Genomic DNA, 17,356 nt, shown 5'->3' with positions numbered 1-17,356 from the left:
CTGGACATTGCAACATTACATTATTTTTCTAAAATAAAAGATTTTTTCTGAAATAAACGTAGCCTTAGTTACTCCTTATTACATCAGCTACCTGCCAATAAAAGTCCCGTCAAAATAGGTCCAGCCATTTCAGAGATTAGCCGGAACAAACAGACAAACAACTATTGTAAAAAATATGATTTTGGTTTATGTACCAATATATATTGATATACATGTAGTAAAAATCCTTTATTTCAATATTACAAACAGACATTCCAATTTTATTTATATGTATAGATTTTAAACAATTTTTTAGCAATTACCTGGCAACTCTTGATCTACCACATCTATCTCAACTTTATATTCCTTTTTAATGAACATGTCTTGCTGCATGTTGTCTTCGATCAGATGTGAATACACATTACTTGTATGCTCCGGTAGTAATGATTCTGAAAATTAAATGCCCGATTTTATTTTTACACTCAACTTAATTGGATTCATAATTTTATTTTAAAGTTGAAGTAAGAAACTTGTATCTTCTATTGTCATGTGCTTCCCCGGGGGCATAAAAAGAATACGGCAGGCCCAATGGACTCTGCTGCTGATAAGGATCAATCTTTGCAAAGAAATGTATCAAGCTCTTCATAAGCTACTAGATCCCAGATAGTTCAAGGAATCCTCTCTGTCATTGCTGAGAACAATATTCAATATAGATATATCTGGATCTGTCCACTAAGACCCATATTGTATCACCCTCCTTTTCCTTCCTTGCAAGCTGATTTGGCTTTGCTCTCCAAATAGTTCCTAGTTTGATGATGAGAGGAGATATGACAGTGGGATTATTTTGTTGTTAACATATAACCCATTGTCAACCTACACAAATATGGTCTCAATAGAAGATTTTTTATGACAATAAGGGACGAGACGAGCAGGACGTTCAGCTGATGGTTATTGATACATCCTGCCCAATCCAACGCAGTGCTGATCTTGATTCTTGAAATACCCAAAAATTCTGAGCGGCACTACAAGTGCGCTTGTCACCTTGAGACATAAATGTTAAGTCTCATTTGCCCATTAATTTCACAAGCTATGGCGCCCTTCGGACCGAAACACAGTAATGCGCGCCGTTGTGGTACCCATAATCTAGCCGGCATCTTAAAGCATGGAGAAAATCCCAGTAAAATTTGTGGCATAATAGAAAGACAATTGCAACAACACATCATCATCCAGAAGACGTCCACTGCTGGACAGAGGCCTCCTCCAAAGATTTCCACGACGATGGGTCCTGCGTTGCCCTCATCCAACATATTCTGGCCTGATCGTCTGTCCATCTTGTGGGGGCCTACCAACACTGCCTCTTCCAGTATGAATGGTCGCCATGCGAGGAATTTGGCCCAACGGCCATCTGTCCGTCGAACTATGTGCCCTGCCCACTGCCACTTCAGATTCGCAATCATTTGTGCTATTTCGGTAACTTTGGTTCTCAATGGATCACCTCATTTATGATTCGATTTCGCAGGGAAAGTCCGAGCATAGCCCTCTCCATTGCCCTCTTAGCGATCATGAACTTTCACATAAGGCCCATAGTTAGCGACCACATCTGCATACCTGTAAGTCAAAGTTCAGCTACGAGTCGAAAATTTCGAGAACTGTACTCCCAATTGTTAACAACAACACATATTATTTAAATCTGAGAATACCCCTGGCCCAAACAGCATCAGGAATGAAGCTTTAAAGAGACAGGAGCTCACATTTTGCTTTTATTCTTAACTAGCTGACCCGGCAAACGTTGTTTTACCATATAAAGTGTAATTCACGCGATAGTTTTATAAGTAATAAAATATTGCCTATATTATAGCCTGTACATCATTTTGTTCTATTGTCAATAGTTTTTGCAGCGCACGCAAAAATAAGTTTTCGATTTTACACCTTGTGTTACAAAATAGCAATTTTACTACGGATCCCTAATTTTGAAAAAAAAACATAGCCTATAGCCTTCCTCGATAAATGGACTACCCAACACTGAAAGAATCATTCAAATCGGACCAGTAGTACCAGAGATTAGCGCGTTCAAACAAACAAACACTGCAGCTTTATAATATTATAGTATAGATTACACCTTGTGTTACAAAATAGCAATTTTATTACGGATCCCTAATTTTGAAAAAAAAAACATAGCCTATAGCCTTCCTCGATAAATGGACTACCCAACACTGAAAGAATCATTCAAATTGGACCAGTAGTACCAGAGATTAGTGTGTTCAAACAAACAAACAAACACTGCAGCTTTATAATATTAGTATAGATAATACTTTTTAACATGGTTCTCGAACAGGAATAGTACCACACTAATGGTATTAGTCAGACATAATACTATTCTACACTTGATATTCAAACTTATAGACCAATATGTACCAACCATGTACAAACTAATACTGTCAAGTCTGTCAACGGAAAAGATTGACGATAAGTAGCCTGTGTAACAAGCAGGTTTCCCTTCAGGATATTCAACAATCAATCTATTATTGAAAAATTTAAGAATATATCAATCCCTATATATTCGATTTATAATAGATTACTCTAAATTGTTTGATAGCATCTCACATACCTACATAAGGAAGGCGCTAGACTTGTAATGTAGAGGAAAACCACATAACCAATCATAGAAAACTCTACACCAGTGGTTCCGCAAACTAATTTCAATATTCATCTTCCATGGAAGACCACCATTGGATTCTTTCGAAACCACAACTATGCTAAGTTGGGGGCCCATTGGTGTCATTAGATCATAATTAGAATAGTATAACTTTAAGAACTATCAGAATGTATAATGATGTCGATAAACATTTTTTCTTTCTTTCTAAAGAATTATTGATTTCACGAGAACTGTAAACAACTTCAAAAGGTATTGACGTCATGAACATGATATCGGAATATTTTCAGAAACATTACATTAGATGGGAGAAACTCATTGGTTTGATCATGCTCTGGTCTGGCAATGTTAGTAATACAGAAGAATCCTAAGGCAACAACAACACATTGTATCATCCACTGTCAGGTGTTAGCTTCAGACTCTTCCTGGATGCCTTAAGAATACAATGCAATGCAATTTTTAAATTCCACTGAAGTATACTTGATTAAAGTTTATTTTTGGATTGATTCAGTTTATTTTTCTTGCACATCTTGGTCCCTGTTAACAATAATATAATTTAAATGGTCCATGCCCAAGAAAAGCTTGGGAACCACTGCTCTACACTAACACCTCAAGAGGAATTAGGATTAGAAACAAAGGGAGATGAAATATCAATAGAAAGAGGCATCTGACAGAGTGACCCACTGTCTCTGAGATTCATTTCTGTACTGAATGATATATTTTAAAACAACCAAAAGGGAATTTGGGTTGGTGCTAAACATTTCAGTCATCTCATTTCATCATCAGCAAATGAATGAAAATGAAAAAAGAAATGTATTTACATAAACTTACAAAAAGCATCTGTAAATAGTCATGAAATGTTCTTGTGAACATTTCAGTGTGCAAAAGCGTCAAAAAGTAAAAATAAGTAAGTAAAAATATGTCATTGGATGCTACAGGGTCGCAGAGACTCGCAATATGCATGGTACCATACTCCAAACTTCTTTATCCTCAATATATTCCTTAATATTATAGGAACCTTTTCCCATTATAAGTATTAAGAAAAGTTGTAACAATAATAAATGAACACCATATGGAATATTGAGCCATAAATTTGATCAAAAATAGGGATTAACGACTAAAGGTCGTTCTTTAAAATATGGATTAAGAGACCATAATATCTTGGTGAGGGAATAGTGTGTAGGCAAGTATTCTAATAGGATTTTAGAATTATTTAAAAAAAAATGTGTATAATAAGAAAAAGTCTCCGAATTTACCTGTTGTTTCCTGCTCTGTTTCTTCTTCTTCCTTTTTGGCCTCCTGTTTAATAAATGGTACATTGTCCATCTTGAATGTGATCAGGTGCAAACAATATAGACAAAATTCTTTAAGTGTAACTTTGAACACTGTTTTAGAAGATGACAGCAGAAGAACTATTGTAACAATTTTAACTTTATAGCAGCAATTTGGATTAATATTTTGAGAATTCAGATTCCTAAAACAAAAATTAACCAAAATATGATTCATGGTAACCAGTTAGTTACAAGACGTTACTGTTTCAATAAATAAGACATGCAATTGCATTTGAACTATGGATTTAGTAAAAGGATTATAAAGTCATTTAAATGAATTAATTTATGGAAATAAAACATTATTAGAGTGTTTGTCATTCTTTACTTTAATTTCGAGGTATAAATATACGAATACTTTAGTTTATTTCATTAGAAATTCTTGATTTTAACTACATTCAATATGTATACAAAATAGTTCAGCATAATCACTTTCACAATCATTTATACACTAGAATACGATGAAACAGATATTGGCTTCACTATATTCAAGTATTGGGCCCAATCCTCAGTTTATTATTATAGTTTAATAAGTAGCGAAACTAATTATGAAATTTTTCATATTAAAATATGTATTTATTAAGATATTTAGATGTTTCTCGCCTGTTATTAAAAATCTCCCTCACCAAGGTTTTAATGGAGCTCCAAATTTAAAATATGATAAATAATGATGTTTCAACTTCCATCAACACGAAAAAAAAGCTAATATTAATAATTAATATTTAAATAATTAATAACTTGATAAATAATTTTCTAAATTACAATAAATATATTTATATTCATTATTCATTCCTTAAAAACATTAAATATGTACTCTGTGAATACTCTTATCTATGAATTTACCAAAGACGATGTAATTTATAATACTATGGAATTAACCATAGAGATTAGAAAAGTAGTGTCGACAGAGTACTTTTAGATACACGTATCGTCGACGACTTTACAGTTCACTACAAATAGAAACAAGATGACATATTTCTCCTTTCCTGTCACCTTAATTCATCCCAACTCAGTTGGGTGTCGGGTGCAAAGGTAGTTCCGAAGCTGAAGTCCAAATTTCAGACCGGGTTGATATTACCAATAAATTTAGTGTTCTGGCCCCCAATATTGCCCGTTATGGAAATTTCCAAAATTACTCACTCAGTCACAAATAAGCCGGTCGCAGTCTCATACATCTATGTGCCGTTTGGTGTCGAGACACTTGACCCGTGCTACCCAGAGGCGCGGAGGATGTACAAAGTACTATCTTGCGTCAATAAGACTACTGGAAACCCAAGCACTGGCAGCTATTTAGGTCAACGGATCAGCCTAGCTATCCAACGCGGAAATGCTGCCAGTATTATTGGTACGCTTCCACGTAATGATAGTTTAAATTTTTTGTAGTTATAGTATTGTAAATATAGTTATAAAATTTGTTTTGGTTTTAATAGAAACTAGAAATGACTAAACTTAGGGTGAGATGGAATAGCACAAAGCTATTGATCTCTTCGCGTAACCCATTTTAATGTTTGTCACAATATCAACTTGGCGAACAAAAAGAACAAGTGTCATGGCACTTGACATCACTTTGCGGTTAGCTTGTGAATACAATTTTTGTGATTTCATTGTTTTCAAACATACCGATATCTTGTTATAAAAGTTAACACCATGGTTGCGCGTACTGTGTCTGGCTACCAAAGCCGTCTACCGTAGTGATTATAAAAACTCAGGAGATTTTTTTATGCATGTACACCGATTACTCTGATGATCCGATTTACGTAATTTTTCTTTGGTTCGATGCAGAATAGATGCCATTTGGTCCCATAAATTAAATAGTTTGGCCCAGTAGTTTTCATTTTATGAACATTTTTTATGAAAATTTTTGTTTACCTCGATGATATAATTGTTTGTTGTGTACAACTTTTTTCATTCAGGTTGATTATATATCATAGTTATTAACTGACACTAAAATGTAAATAATAAAAAAAAACCGACTTCAAAAACTGAAAAGTATCAAGTAACTAAAAATTTAATTTAATACACATTTACATTTAAGAGTAATAAAATACTATTATTTGTATGTGCTACATATTGAAGCTAAGTTTTAAAGTCGGTGCTAAGCCAAATGTAATAATAGGTACCTACACTCGCCACGCGTGACTTTGAGCGGGACAGCTTCGTCTAGAACAAAACAACCCAAGCGCACAGACACGCGTGGCCAGACAACCTTAATAATTACAGTTCAAATTCAAATATTTTTATTCAAAATAGGATGTGAAATCACTTATTGAAAGTCAAAAAAAAAAAACTACCACCCATTCCAAAGTGAATGCCTCAGGCCTGAGAAGAATGGGCGCAACAAACTCAGCGGGCTTTTTTTTTCATCAAAAATATGTTTTACAATTAAAGTAACATTGTACAATTAAACTTATTATTTAATAGCCTGAGGGCGGTCGCTCCATTCCCAATCTGTGGTATCATTAAGAAAGTCATTTATGTTATAGTAACCTTTACCACACAAACGTTTTTTAACAATTCTTTTGGATAACGTAACACCTTTGTTTTGAACAAGTAAGTAAGCTGTTTATAATATTGTTTTATGGCTTGGCCGACTTAAAACCTATCAATAGGTAGCACAATTAACTAATAGCATTTTATTTATATTAAAGGTAAAGGTGTATTAAATTAAATTTTTAGTTATTTGATAATTTTCAGTTTTTGAAGTCGGTTTTTTTTAACGTAGTTTTTTTTTCATGTAACTATTGCTTATTTACAATAAATTTTATATGAAATATTCTTTACAAAAGTATTGATTTGATCGTAATCAAAACAAAGATAATATAATACAGCAACAACGAGAATGCTGCCATTAAATAAATGTACTTTTACCCATAGACTGAGTTCTGCAGTTTTTGCCGTTAAAAAGATCAGACATTTGACTGATGTGAATGACTAAAGTTCATTTGGTCTATTTTGTGTACTTCCATACCATTATATACCAGTGGGAGGCTCCTTCGGACAGGAAGCCGGCTAGATTATGGGTACTTCTGTGTTTCGGTCTGAAGGGCGCCGTAGCTAGTGAAATCACTTGGCAAATGAGACTTAACATCTCAACTTAACTTAAGAAATAACAGCCGCTCAGTATTTTTGGATTTTTCAAGAATCCTGAGCGGCACTGCATTATTATGGGCAGGGCGTATCAATTACCATCAGCTAAACGACCTGCTCGTCTCGTGCCTTATTTTCATAAAAAAAATATGCTGTTATTAATATGTTATTGTGAGGAAATGCTGCGTATATTCATAGAATTGTTGTGTTCCAAAAGAGCGCTATTAGACCAATTTATAAAATGTGTCCAAGAACTCGGTTCGGGTAACATTTATATTCAAATTCAATATTTTGCTTCAAAATAGGATGTGACATCACTTATTGAAAGTCAAAAACTACCACCCATTCCAAAATGAATGCCCCAGACCTGAGAAGAACGGGCGAAACAAACTCAGCGGGCTTTTCTTTTTCATCGAAAAAATATGTTTACAAAGTAATATTGTACAATTAAACTTATTATTTAATATCCTAAAGGGCGGTCATTCCATTCCCAATCTGTGGTATCATTAAGAAAGTCATGTATGTTATAGTAACCTTGACCACACAAACATTTTTTAACACTACTTTTGTTTTGAACATTTTCAGGGATCTTGTTGTAAAAGCATATACATCGCCCGACAAAAGCCTTACTAACTCGACATAGCCGAGTAGTAGGCATTATAAGTTATTCTTTTCCTGGTGTTAACATTATGGCTATGACATAAACATTCTAACCCTTCCCACACTATACATATTTTGGAAAACCCTCTCGGAAACTAGAAATCGCGTGTCGACAATTCGATGAAACCTGCATGAGGCAGCAAAAATGGTCGCAATACTAAAATGAAACAGCATAAAATATAAAGTAATAATATATTTAAAATATAATAATAGCGATACCCAATTGTCAATACATAAAAATATAACTAAGTAATGATACTCGATTGTAAAACGTCAAAATATACACTAGCGCCATCTATTAGTTCGCAGACTAAAAGTAATACGCTCGCTTCACTGATGTACCTGTAAAATAATGATAATCATTATTATGTACACATTGTGCAGTGCAATAAAAACTCTTTTCATTGTCTATGACTACAATAAATTATATATTAATATTGTTCGCTAAGAGCTGACATATAATACAATGAAGCGACAAAACCGTCGCTATCGTAGCGCACTGCGTTTAAGGCGACACTAAATGCAAGCGACCTTGAGCGATGTGAGTTCACGGCTGCCGGCCCGCCATCAATGTAACAAAGCCAATATTTTCAAAATTCTTGCGTGAAAAACAGTTTATATGCTTACAATCCTCGTTATTCACTACTAATCTGAATAAATGAACCTACACAAAAACGTACAAGCTATAAGAATAACTTTTCTGAGAGAAGTACAAAAAAAAAGCGTCACACCATGTCAAAAAACTTGTTTAACTTCAAAGAAAAGTGGTAGTTCAAAAAGGCTCGGCAGTGTTAATTATAACCAACAGCAATCATTAGCAACCTACAAATAAGACTTAAGGATATGTGTAACAGGATTAAGTAGTGTTCATAGCTAGAAATGCTATACTTTCACCACAAAACTTGTCTAAAAATACCATGTTTGCGTGTTTTCTGCTTACTCTTCGCCATAATGGTAAGAGGGCACCCAGCACAAGGCAGGCCATTTTTATAGTATATTCCTGATAATGTATTTATAATCACAATAATTATTACACCACGAACAAACAACATTTTGAACGAGATTGAAATTTCAATGAATGTTGAACAAGACTTACAAGGTTTATCAACGATACGTCACTCGAACGGTTGGATATGTGGAAGAGCGCTCGCACGGAACGCGAGAGGTCGCGTATTCAAATTAAATTTGTGTAATTAATCCCAGAAGTGAGCGTTATCACTTTTAAAAAAAAAATTGTTTAAATCACATACATTTTCTTGTAATGCGACAATTCACACACGTCGCAGTGGGGCAGCGAATTTTATTTGAAGTTAAAGTATTGTTTTAAATTGTATTGTCCCCAAATCGTACACAGCGTAGTCCATATCTGGAATTGGAGACTTTGCGCAAGGAAATCAAGATAGTTTTCCAATTACAGAGCATAATGCCGAATTGTGCTGATGTTGAATTAGAACATGAATTTGTTTTAAAATGCACCAGCAGAGTGCGTGTATACTAAGTTCAGTGTTGAAAAATAATATTCATAGAGTTAGCAATGTTATAAGAAAATAAGATGTTGTCTTCATCATTTCGATAAATATGTTCATTTCCACGAAAACATTTATGTCTGCTTCAATAAATGATTCGATCAAGCCATTGCAATGTTGACAAAAGTATGTCTCTGTTCAATAAATTTGTGTATACTTTAGAATTCTAAAATGAAATTGTATTCACATTTTAAATGTGGTATAAAAAATTAAATAGTCAATGTTTGTACCTTCATTAGTTTTAGTTTTATTTATTTAGAACATTGGTAACAAAATACAATAAACGAAGAATATTTAAATCATTTTTCGGTAAGTTTGTACCTTTATCCATGTCATGAAAATGTCAGAGACGAATATTCGAATTTGACAAACAATCAAACGTCACTTTTACGATAATCTCACCGACACCTTCTAGGCTGTCGTTGCTGTTATCGTTTCAAGTTGTATAGATATATTTGCCATATAAATACTTAATAAATATTATTAAAATAATAACATGTGATTTACTATTCAACAGGATTTTTTACTACCAAGTAATTTAAGTCATTTTGTTGATCGCTTATGCGTAGAAAGTAATACTAATGGCCGCCTGAGAAATAGGAAGACGACGAGAAGGGTTGAGTTACTTTTTTAACATTTTATTATCCGCAGGTTTTATATCATTTCCTCAATTTCAAATGGTCATATTATTCATTACATATTTTTTTAATATTTACATTCTGTGTAAATGATACCAAATTGATGGTGCAGAGTCTGGCATGGTCCTTAGCGCCTTAGCTATGTTTTGACTTTTGACACTTAACAGCGACATAGCACAGATAATATTCAGTTTTTCAAGGTTTGAGCATAATTGATTCACTCTAACATCGTAAAAAAATCAAAATATTAGTCTATGGTTACGATGTTGTTACGATAAACGATATAGAATATGAACATTTGTTAGAGTAGGGTAGGTGTAATATATTCGGGGTATTATCGTATCGTTCCGAATATATTGTTGTCGATTTTGCGAAAGATTTCCTGTACTTTTGAGAGTGCTCGATTGTGCGAAGCGTTGCTGTAGTTGGAACACTCAACGTTGAGCATTATGCCGCGCTCTAGTGCTGTAATAGGAAAACTAACTCATTCTACACTATAGTTGTTACTAACTTACGTTTCAATCTTCAAGCGGGCATTCGTCACCTCGCCTCGCTCGCTTAGGCCACGGCTTCTTGAGATGCACGTGCTCAATATGAGAGCGCAGTGCGTCCGAGGTCGTAGAACCTTTGCCGCACGTGTCACATTTGAAGAGCTTTAGGCCGGTGTGTATCTATATGGAGAATATTTCTGATATAACCACCGCACTTTATCAAGTTCTAGTTCAAATATTTTTATTCAAAACTATCTGGCCCGACAGACGTTGTTCTGTATATAATAAATAAAATAATGTTTTTTATGAATTTGTCAATAATCAATCAAGAATTACTCCGTAAAATATGCACCCTGCTGTCGTAATGAAATTATTTCACAGCAGAACTGTCAAACCGTGCGTCATGGACACACATCAAAGGAAAAACAAATTTGTTGTTTTTATTTAATTCCGAGCATTTTCCTATTTATTCACCTTTTAAACCTTCTCTGGACTTCCACAAATAATTCAAGACCTAAATTTTCCAAATCGGTCCAGCCGTTCTCGAGTTTTAGCGAGACTAACGAACAGCAATTCATTTTTATATATATAGATAGGATATGATATCACTTATTGAAAGTCAAAAACTACCACCCATTCGAATAAAGTATGCCTCAGACTTGAGAATAACCGAACGGGCGCAGATCCTTCTTATTTTTAATAAAAAATATGGTAAAAAAGTAAAATCGTACAATTAAACTTATTATTTAATAGTCTGAGGGCGGCCGCTACGATCCCAATCTGTGGTATCATTAAGAAAGTCATTTATGTTATAGTTTACCTATAGGCACATAAGTAATTTTGCTAGAAACTGTCATAACCATAATGGTAACACCAAGACTACTAAGCTAGAGGTCCCGGGTTCGAATCCCGGTAGGTGAAAGCATTTATATGATGAATATGGATATTTGTTGCAGAGTCATGGATGTTTATATGTATTTATGTATGTTTAACTAAGTATATTGTATTAAATATATCATTGTCTTGCAACCCATAACACAGGCTATATGCCTAATTTGGGGCAAGATAATTTATGTAAAAAGTGTGCCAATATTATTGTTATTAGTGTTTATAGTTTTATAATCAAAACAAAACTAAAATATTCATGCTTTCATAGTAATAATTTGAGATATTAATTCCGAAAGACTAAGAAGAATCCCTTGACCTTGATCGACCTTGAAGTGAGAGATCGCTTGTGTATGATAGAAAATGTAACAATGCTAATTCAAAATCCTTATTCACATTTAAATGGACGCTCTTTCAAGACGTATTTATGTCGACAAAAACTATATATCATACTATTATAATTATTGTAAAATATATTTCCCCTTGTGTACTAAATGAGGGTACTTGCAAAAAAATGTCTTGGTTTTTTGGTAGATCTTTAGCTGCGGATAGCCTTTAGGTCTACCACCGATAAAATATTAAAATAGAATTAATATCATTGACGTACAATAAACAACTAGACTCACAATCACGCTCAAAAATTGTCTGAAGCAAAACTCTGCCCACGCGTCTATTAGGCACTATTTTAGTTTAGTCCGCGCTTTGAATACGACGCCATGCAATGACAAATCTGTCCAAATAACAGCATATCTAAACTTAAATAATCATATATGGCCACAAATACTTATATAGTATCGTTTTTACACTTTCACAACGCACGACGGCATTTAAAAATATTTTATTGAGACGCAAACTGATCTGTCACAGACATGACAATTCTCATGATGGCCGCCTATTGGCCTGTAGTAGTGTGTGTTGTTTTGGTAATACACTGTTATGTAAGGTGACACGGAGTCCTTATTTTTTAATAGGCCTTTACCATAACTATTCACGTCTATTTGACCAAATATATAATTTCTCTGTCTTTTTCTTTTATAATATTTCATTACCTAAAGCTAGTTTTAAAATCGCTATTATTATTGTATTTTAATAGTTATTAATTTATGCTAAACATGCTGAGTACACACCCACGTGGAATTGCAGCCTATCATGTATTTAGCTGATAGTTTTGTTGTTAATAATGTTTTTGTTGTAATTCTGTTGTAATTAAATAAATAAATAAACAAATGTTTAAATGTTATCTGTATAAGTTAATGTAACGCCGCTCAGAAATTTTTGACGGCCTTTTAACAGGCGATTAGAGTATGTCATTGACTAATATTTATTTATTTAGGTTCACCAACAGATTATACACTGTTACGGGCTTATAAAAATAACAAAAAAAGTATAAATTATGGTGTAAATCCAATTACAGGCAAACCAGCATGCATTTTTGAGTTGCACAAGTGCGGGGTTGCAAGACAATGAAAAAATATTGTATTGTACTATTATAATGTAGAAGTGAATAAGTGAAAAAAAACTTAAAATTACATTTTGAATATAAATCAAAACAAAGCATTAATTATGTGGTTTCTGCACTGATAAATTGCTGCAAATTTTTTTTTGTAATGCTGAGGGGAGGAGGAGTGGATGTCAACACGAGTAGTTTTGAAATGATTATTGTGTAAGATAGATATTGAATGTCTTATTTACTAAAATGAGGGTACTTACATACATATGCCTTTTCCTATTATGATCGGAAGCGAAGTGTTTACCACAGAGCGGACACTCGAAGCTGGGTCGCGAGGAACTGTGGACTCTCATATGCACCACAAGGTTTGTCTTCTGCGAGAAACTCTTGTTGCATTCATCGCATTTGAAACTCTTCTCGCCCGTATGCACCAGCATATGTGTTTTCAACAGGGCCGTGGTCTGGGAAAATGGTAAAAACATGCATAATATGGTCAACTAGCGACCTCTATGTGACAACAAATGAACCAATGTATAAGTGTGAAATTGAAATAAAATTAATTCGCTCAGTGCGAGTCGGCGTGGATAGATAGTTTATAAAAAAAAATTAACAATAAAACAACCGACTTCAAAAACACTATTCCAAAACAATAAATATAAAATGCACTAAAAAGTATAAAAATAATTGCGTATTTTTATACAACCTAATTAATTAATCTAATTCTAGTTACGATTATTGTTATTTTTGGAATCGGTGTCCTTCCGCCGCGACCCGCTCTCGCCTCCTCACGACTCAAGCACATCTCACCTATAACTATGTATATTGTATGTAGTGACAAACCTATCTTGGATGACACCGACTCCAAAAATCTCAATATATTCTTGATAATGTTCTGTATGTTCATAAGCACATTCAGGAATTTGCTAGAAACTGTGACAATCATAATGTTAACACGAGGAACAAACATAAATTGTTATGCCTACTACTCGGCTAATTTGAGTTAGTAAGTCTTTTGTGGGGCGATGTATATGCTTTTACAATAAGATCCCAGAAAATTTTTAAAACAAAAGTATTACTATATTCAAAACGGTTACTATAACATAAATGACTTTCATAATGATTCCACAAATTGGGAATGGAACGGCCGCCATCAGGCTATTAAATAATAAGTTTAATTGTACAATATTACTTAGTAGCCATATTTTTTGATGAAAAAAAGCCCGCTGAGTTTGTTGCGCCCATTCTTCTCAGGTCAGGCATTCGTTTTGGAATGGGTGGTAGTTTTTGACTTTCAATAAGTGATGTCAAATTTAGTCATAGAATAACGGGACTAAATCAACTTTAAAACTAATGGTATATATAAATTTAGATTCTTATTTAAGCCGTAATCAATCATAGGTCTACCGATTGCAAGCATTGCGAAGCAATACCTGGAATATCTTCCCACAGAGCTCGCACATCGACGGCGTCTTCATCGCCGGGTACTTGGTTCGATTCTTGTCAGGATGCACGCGTTTGAAATGCTGGATGTACTGCCTCAAGCCTCGCACTTGCTTGCCGCACTGTTAAATTGAAAACAGTATATCAATAGAAAGAAAGAAAAATTGGAAAATCCAAAAGTGTACGCCTCGAACGCTCAGGCTATATTTTTTATTAAAAGTTAAATTTTGAATAAAATCGATTCACCTGCGTTTTAAAAAAAAACGAGAAGGCAATTTGTATATTATTATGAAAGGAGTGATTTTCAAAAGGAACCTTCTCCGCTTAATTCTGAAAATTGTGAAAAAAAAATTAAGTCGTTTCGTCAATTCAACTGTAAAGTAGATTCTGTAGATGGAGCCACATGCTATACCGATGCGCTTTCGTGCGAGAAGGCTATTGGGAGCAATGGGATAGAAATTCAAAGTCATTGTAAACATTTAATTTAAATTAATGAACTCAACCATATGTTCGTAAAAAGTAGAGCTCGCGAGATGAACATACAAGAAACTCAACGGCCATTCTTTTCAATCAATAGAGTATTTTACAATGGCTGTTATATACGACACAAATTAGTTTGTAAGATGCTTAACATAACGGACTTGGTGTGAGTAAATTGCACGGACTAGTAAAAAAATAAAGACTCCGTGTCACCTTACGTAACAGTGTAGCACCGAAACAAGCTGATTAACGTGTAAATACATAGCCCCACGCACACATTTACACTACTACAGCCACCGCCATTATGAGAATTGCCATCGTCTGTGACAGATCAGTTTGCGTCTCAATAAAATATTTTAAAAATTCCGTCGTGCGTTGTGAAAAAGTGTAAAACGATACTATATAAGTATTTGTGGCCATATATGATTATTTAAAGGAGAAAAAATTGTGTAACTAGTATCCCACGTAACCGCACACACACTAGCATAACGGTGCTTCACTTGCTAATATCACGGCGCGGAGTCATTCTTTTTTTACTCGGCCGTGAGTAAATTGATCAGTTCAATAATATTGCTCTATTTTTTTTAAAACATCTGATTTATTTCATTCTAATTTTAAAGATGTGTTCAAAAGTCTACAATTTAGACTAGATAAGTGATTCACAGGAAATATGTTGACATATTTAGACGGATGCTGGCAATTAGTTGGACTCATAAAGTCACGAATGTGTGAATGCAAAACGCGGACACATGCAAAGCATCAAGTCGCATATTTGGGGCACATGCTTAGGCACGGGAGGTACGAACTCCTACAACTCATCATGATGGGAAAACTTGCCGGAAGAAGAGGCGTAGGTCGCCTAAAAAGTCTTGGCTACGCATCATCCGGGAGTGGACAGGAAAAGCGAGTGCGGCAGAAATATTTCTCGTCGCGAGGGACAAAGTTGAATATACAATGCTGACTGCCAATCTTCGCTAGTCGGAGAGGCAATCAGCTCAGATGTATGGCGGTCCTCCACAGTGCGGTTTTCAAGGAGCTTTCTTCCACGTACTACAAAGCTGTGGAATGAACTTCCTTGTTCGGTGTTTCCGAGACGATACGACATGGGTACCTTCAAAAAAAGCGCGTACACCTTCCTTAAAGGCCGGCAACGCTCCTGTGATTCTGGTGTTGCAAGAGAATGTGGGCGGCGGTGATCACTGAACACCAGGTGACCCATACGTTCGTTTGTCCTCCTTTTCCACGAAAATAAGGCACGCAAAGAAAAAGAAGAAGTTACTCACGCTTTGTGCGGATATATAGTTACCTGTTCGCACGTAATGAGCTGTGTGTCCGCCTGTCTGTCCACATGTCGCCTCTCGATCTTCCGTCCGAGAATGCTCTGCTGTGCTTTGATATCCTGAGAGTCGTTCCGAATCCGATTCCTGTCCGATGCAAGTATATAATAATTCAATTTGTTTTAAGCTCTCAAACTAAGGTGAATAACGCGCGGGACGCGAGACGGAAATCTATCGCCGATTGTGTCAGCTAACTTGTATGGACGTGTTCAAATTGACGCGAGTAGTCGCTCAAGTTGAAGCGAAACAAGAGCGGGTCGCCCGGTGGGGTTTCTCCACTGAAGAACCAAAAATGACACGCGGGAAGTCGCGTCAGTTTGAGAGGCTAAGCGAGCGAGCGAATTAGGCAAAACGCGTCCCGCTTCCCGCGCGTTTTTCGCCTCTGTTTGAACAGAGCTTAATAAAGCGATTTTCATCAATACTGAAAATAGGTATTTATAGAATCTTAGTTTGAAACAAAAGCTATAAACTGGATATCCACCGAGTGTGATACGTAATACCAATGTTATGAAATTGTTAGTTATCATCAAAGTTCGGTGTATAACCAGTGTCGGTTAGTCACTGATAAAAAGGCAACATTCGTGTACTCTCTAATCTTTCTAACTGCATATGCCGCAGAGCTGAGTCTATCTGCTAGATGGGTAATATGTGGACCCCACTGAAGCTTTTTATCTAACGTGATACCCAGGAAGACCGTAGTGTCCACAAGTTCCAATCTCTGGTCATTTATAAGTACGTTGGTTTGTACCTCCGCTGTGTTTGGTGTAATGAACCGTAAACACTTTGTTTTTTTACTGTTTAAGTGCAGATTATTCGTCTCAAACCAACGCACTATCTTTGAGAGTGCATTGCTTACCTCGTCATCAATATCCGCACGTCGCTTCACTTTAAAAATAAGTGAAGTATCATCAGCAAACAATACAATCTCATGGCTATCAACTACCACAACGGTAGATCGTTAATATATATAAGAAACAAGAAAGGACCGAGAATAGAACCCTGTGGAACACCTATTCGCACAGGTTTACCCGAAGACCGTTTGCCATTTACATCGACTATCTGAACTCTTTCGCTTAAATATGATTTTAACAGATTTAGGGCTCTATTTTTCACTCCATAATGCTTTAGTTTTAGGAGTAAAGTTTCATGGTGGACGCAGTCAAATGCTTTTGACAAATCACAAAAAATGCCCAATGCATCCTGTGACTCTTCCCAGGCGTCAAAGATGTGCTCAATGAGTCTAGTACCCGCATTAATTGTTGATAAACCCCTAGTGAAACCAAACTGATTTTTGTTCATTAATTTACAAAAATGCATTTGTAGCTGTTGAAGCAAAAGTTTTTCAAAAATTTTACTAAAAACAGGCAGCACTGAAATAGGTCTGAAATTAGCAGGGTCAAAA

Source organism: Leptidea sinapis, chromosome 2 (assembly GCF_905404315.1).
Source record: "Leptidea sinapis chromosome 2, ilLepSina1.1, whole genome shotgun sequence".
Classification (NCBI taxonomy): Eukaryota; Metazoa; Arthropoda; class Insecta; order Lepidoptera; family Pieridae; genus Leptidea; species Leptidea sinapis.
Note: the sequence above shows the minus strand (reverse complement) of the source record.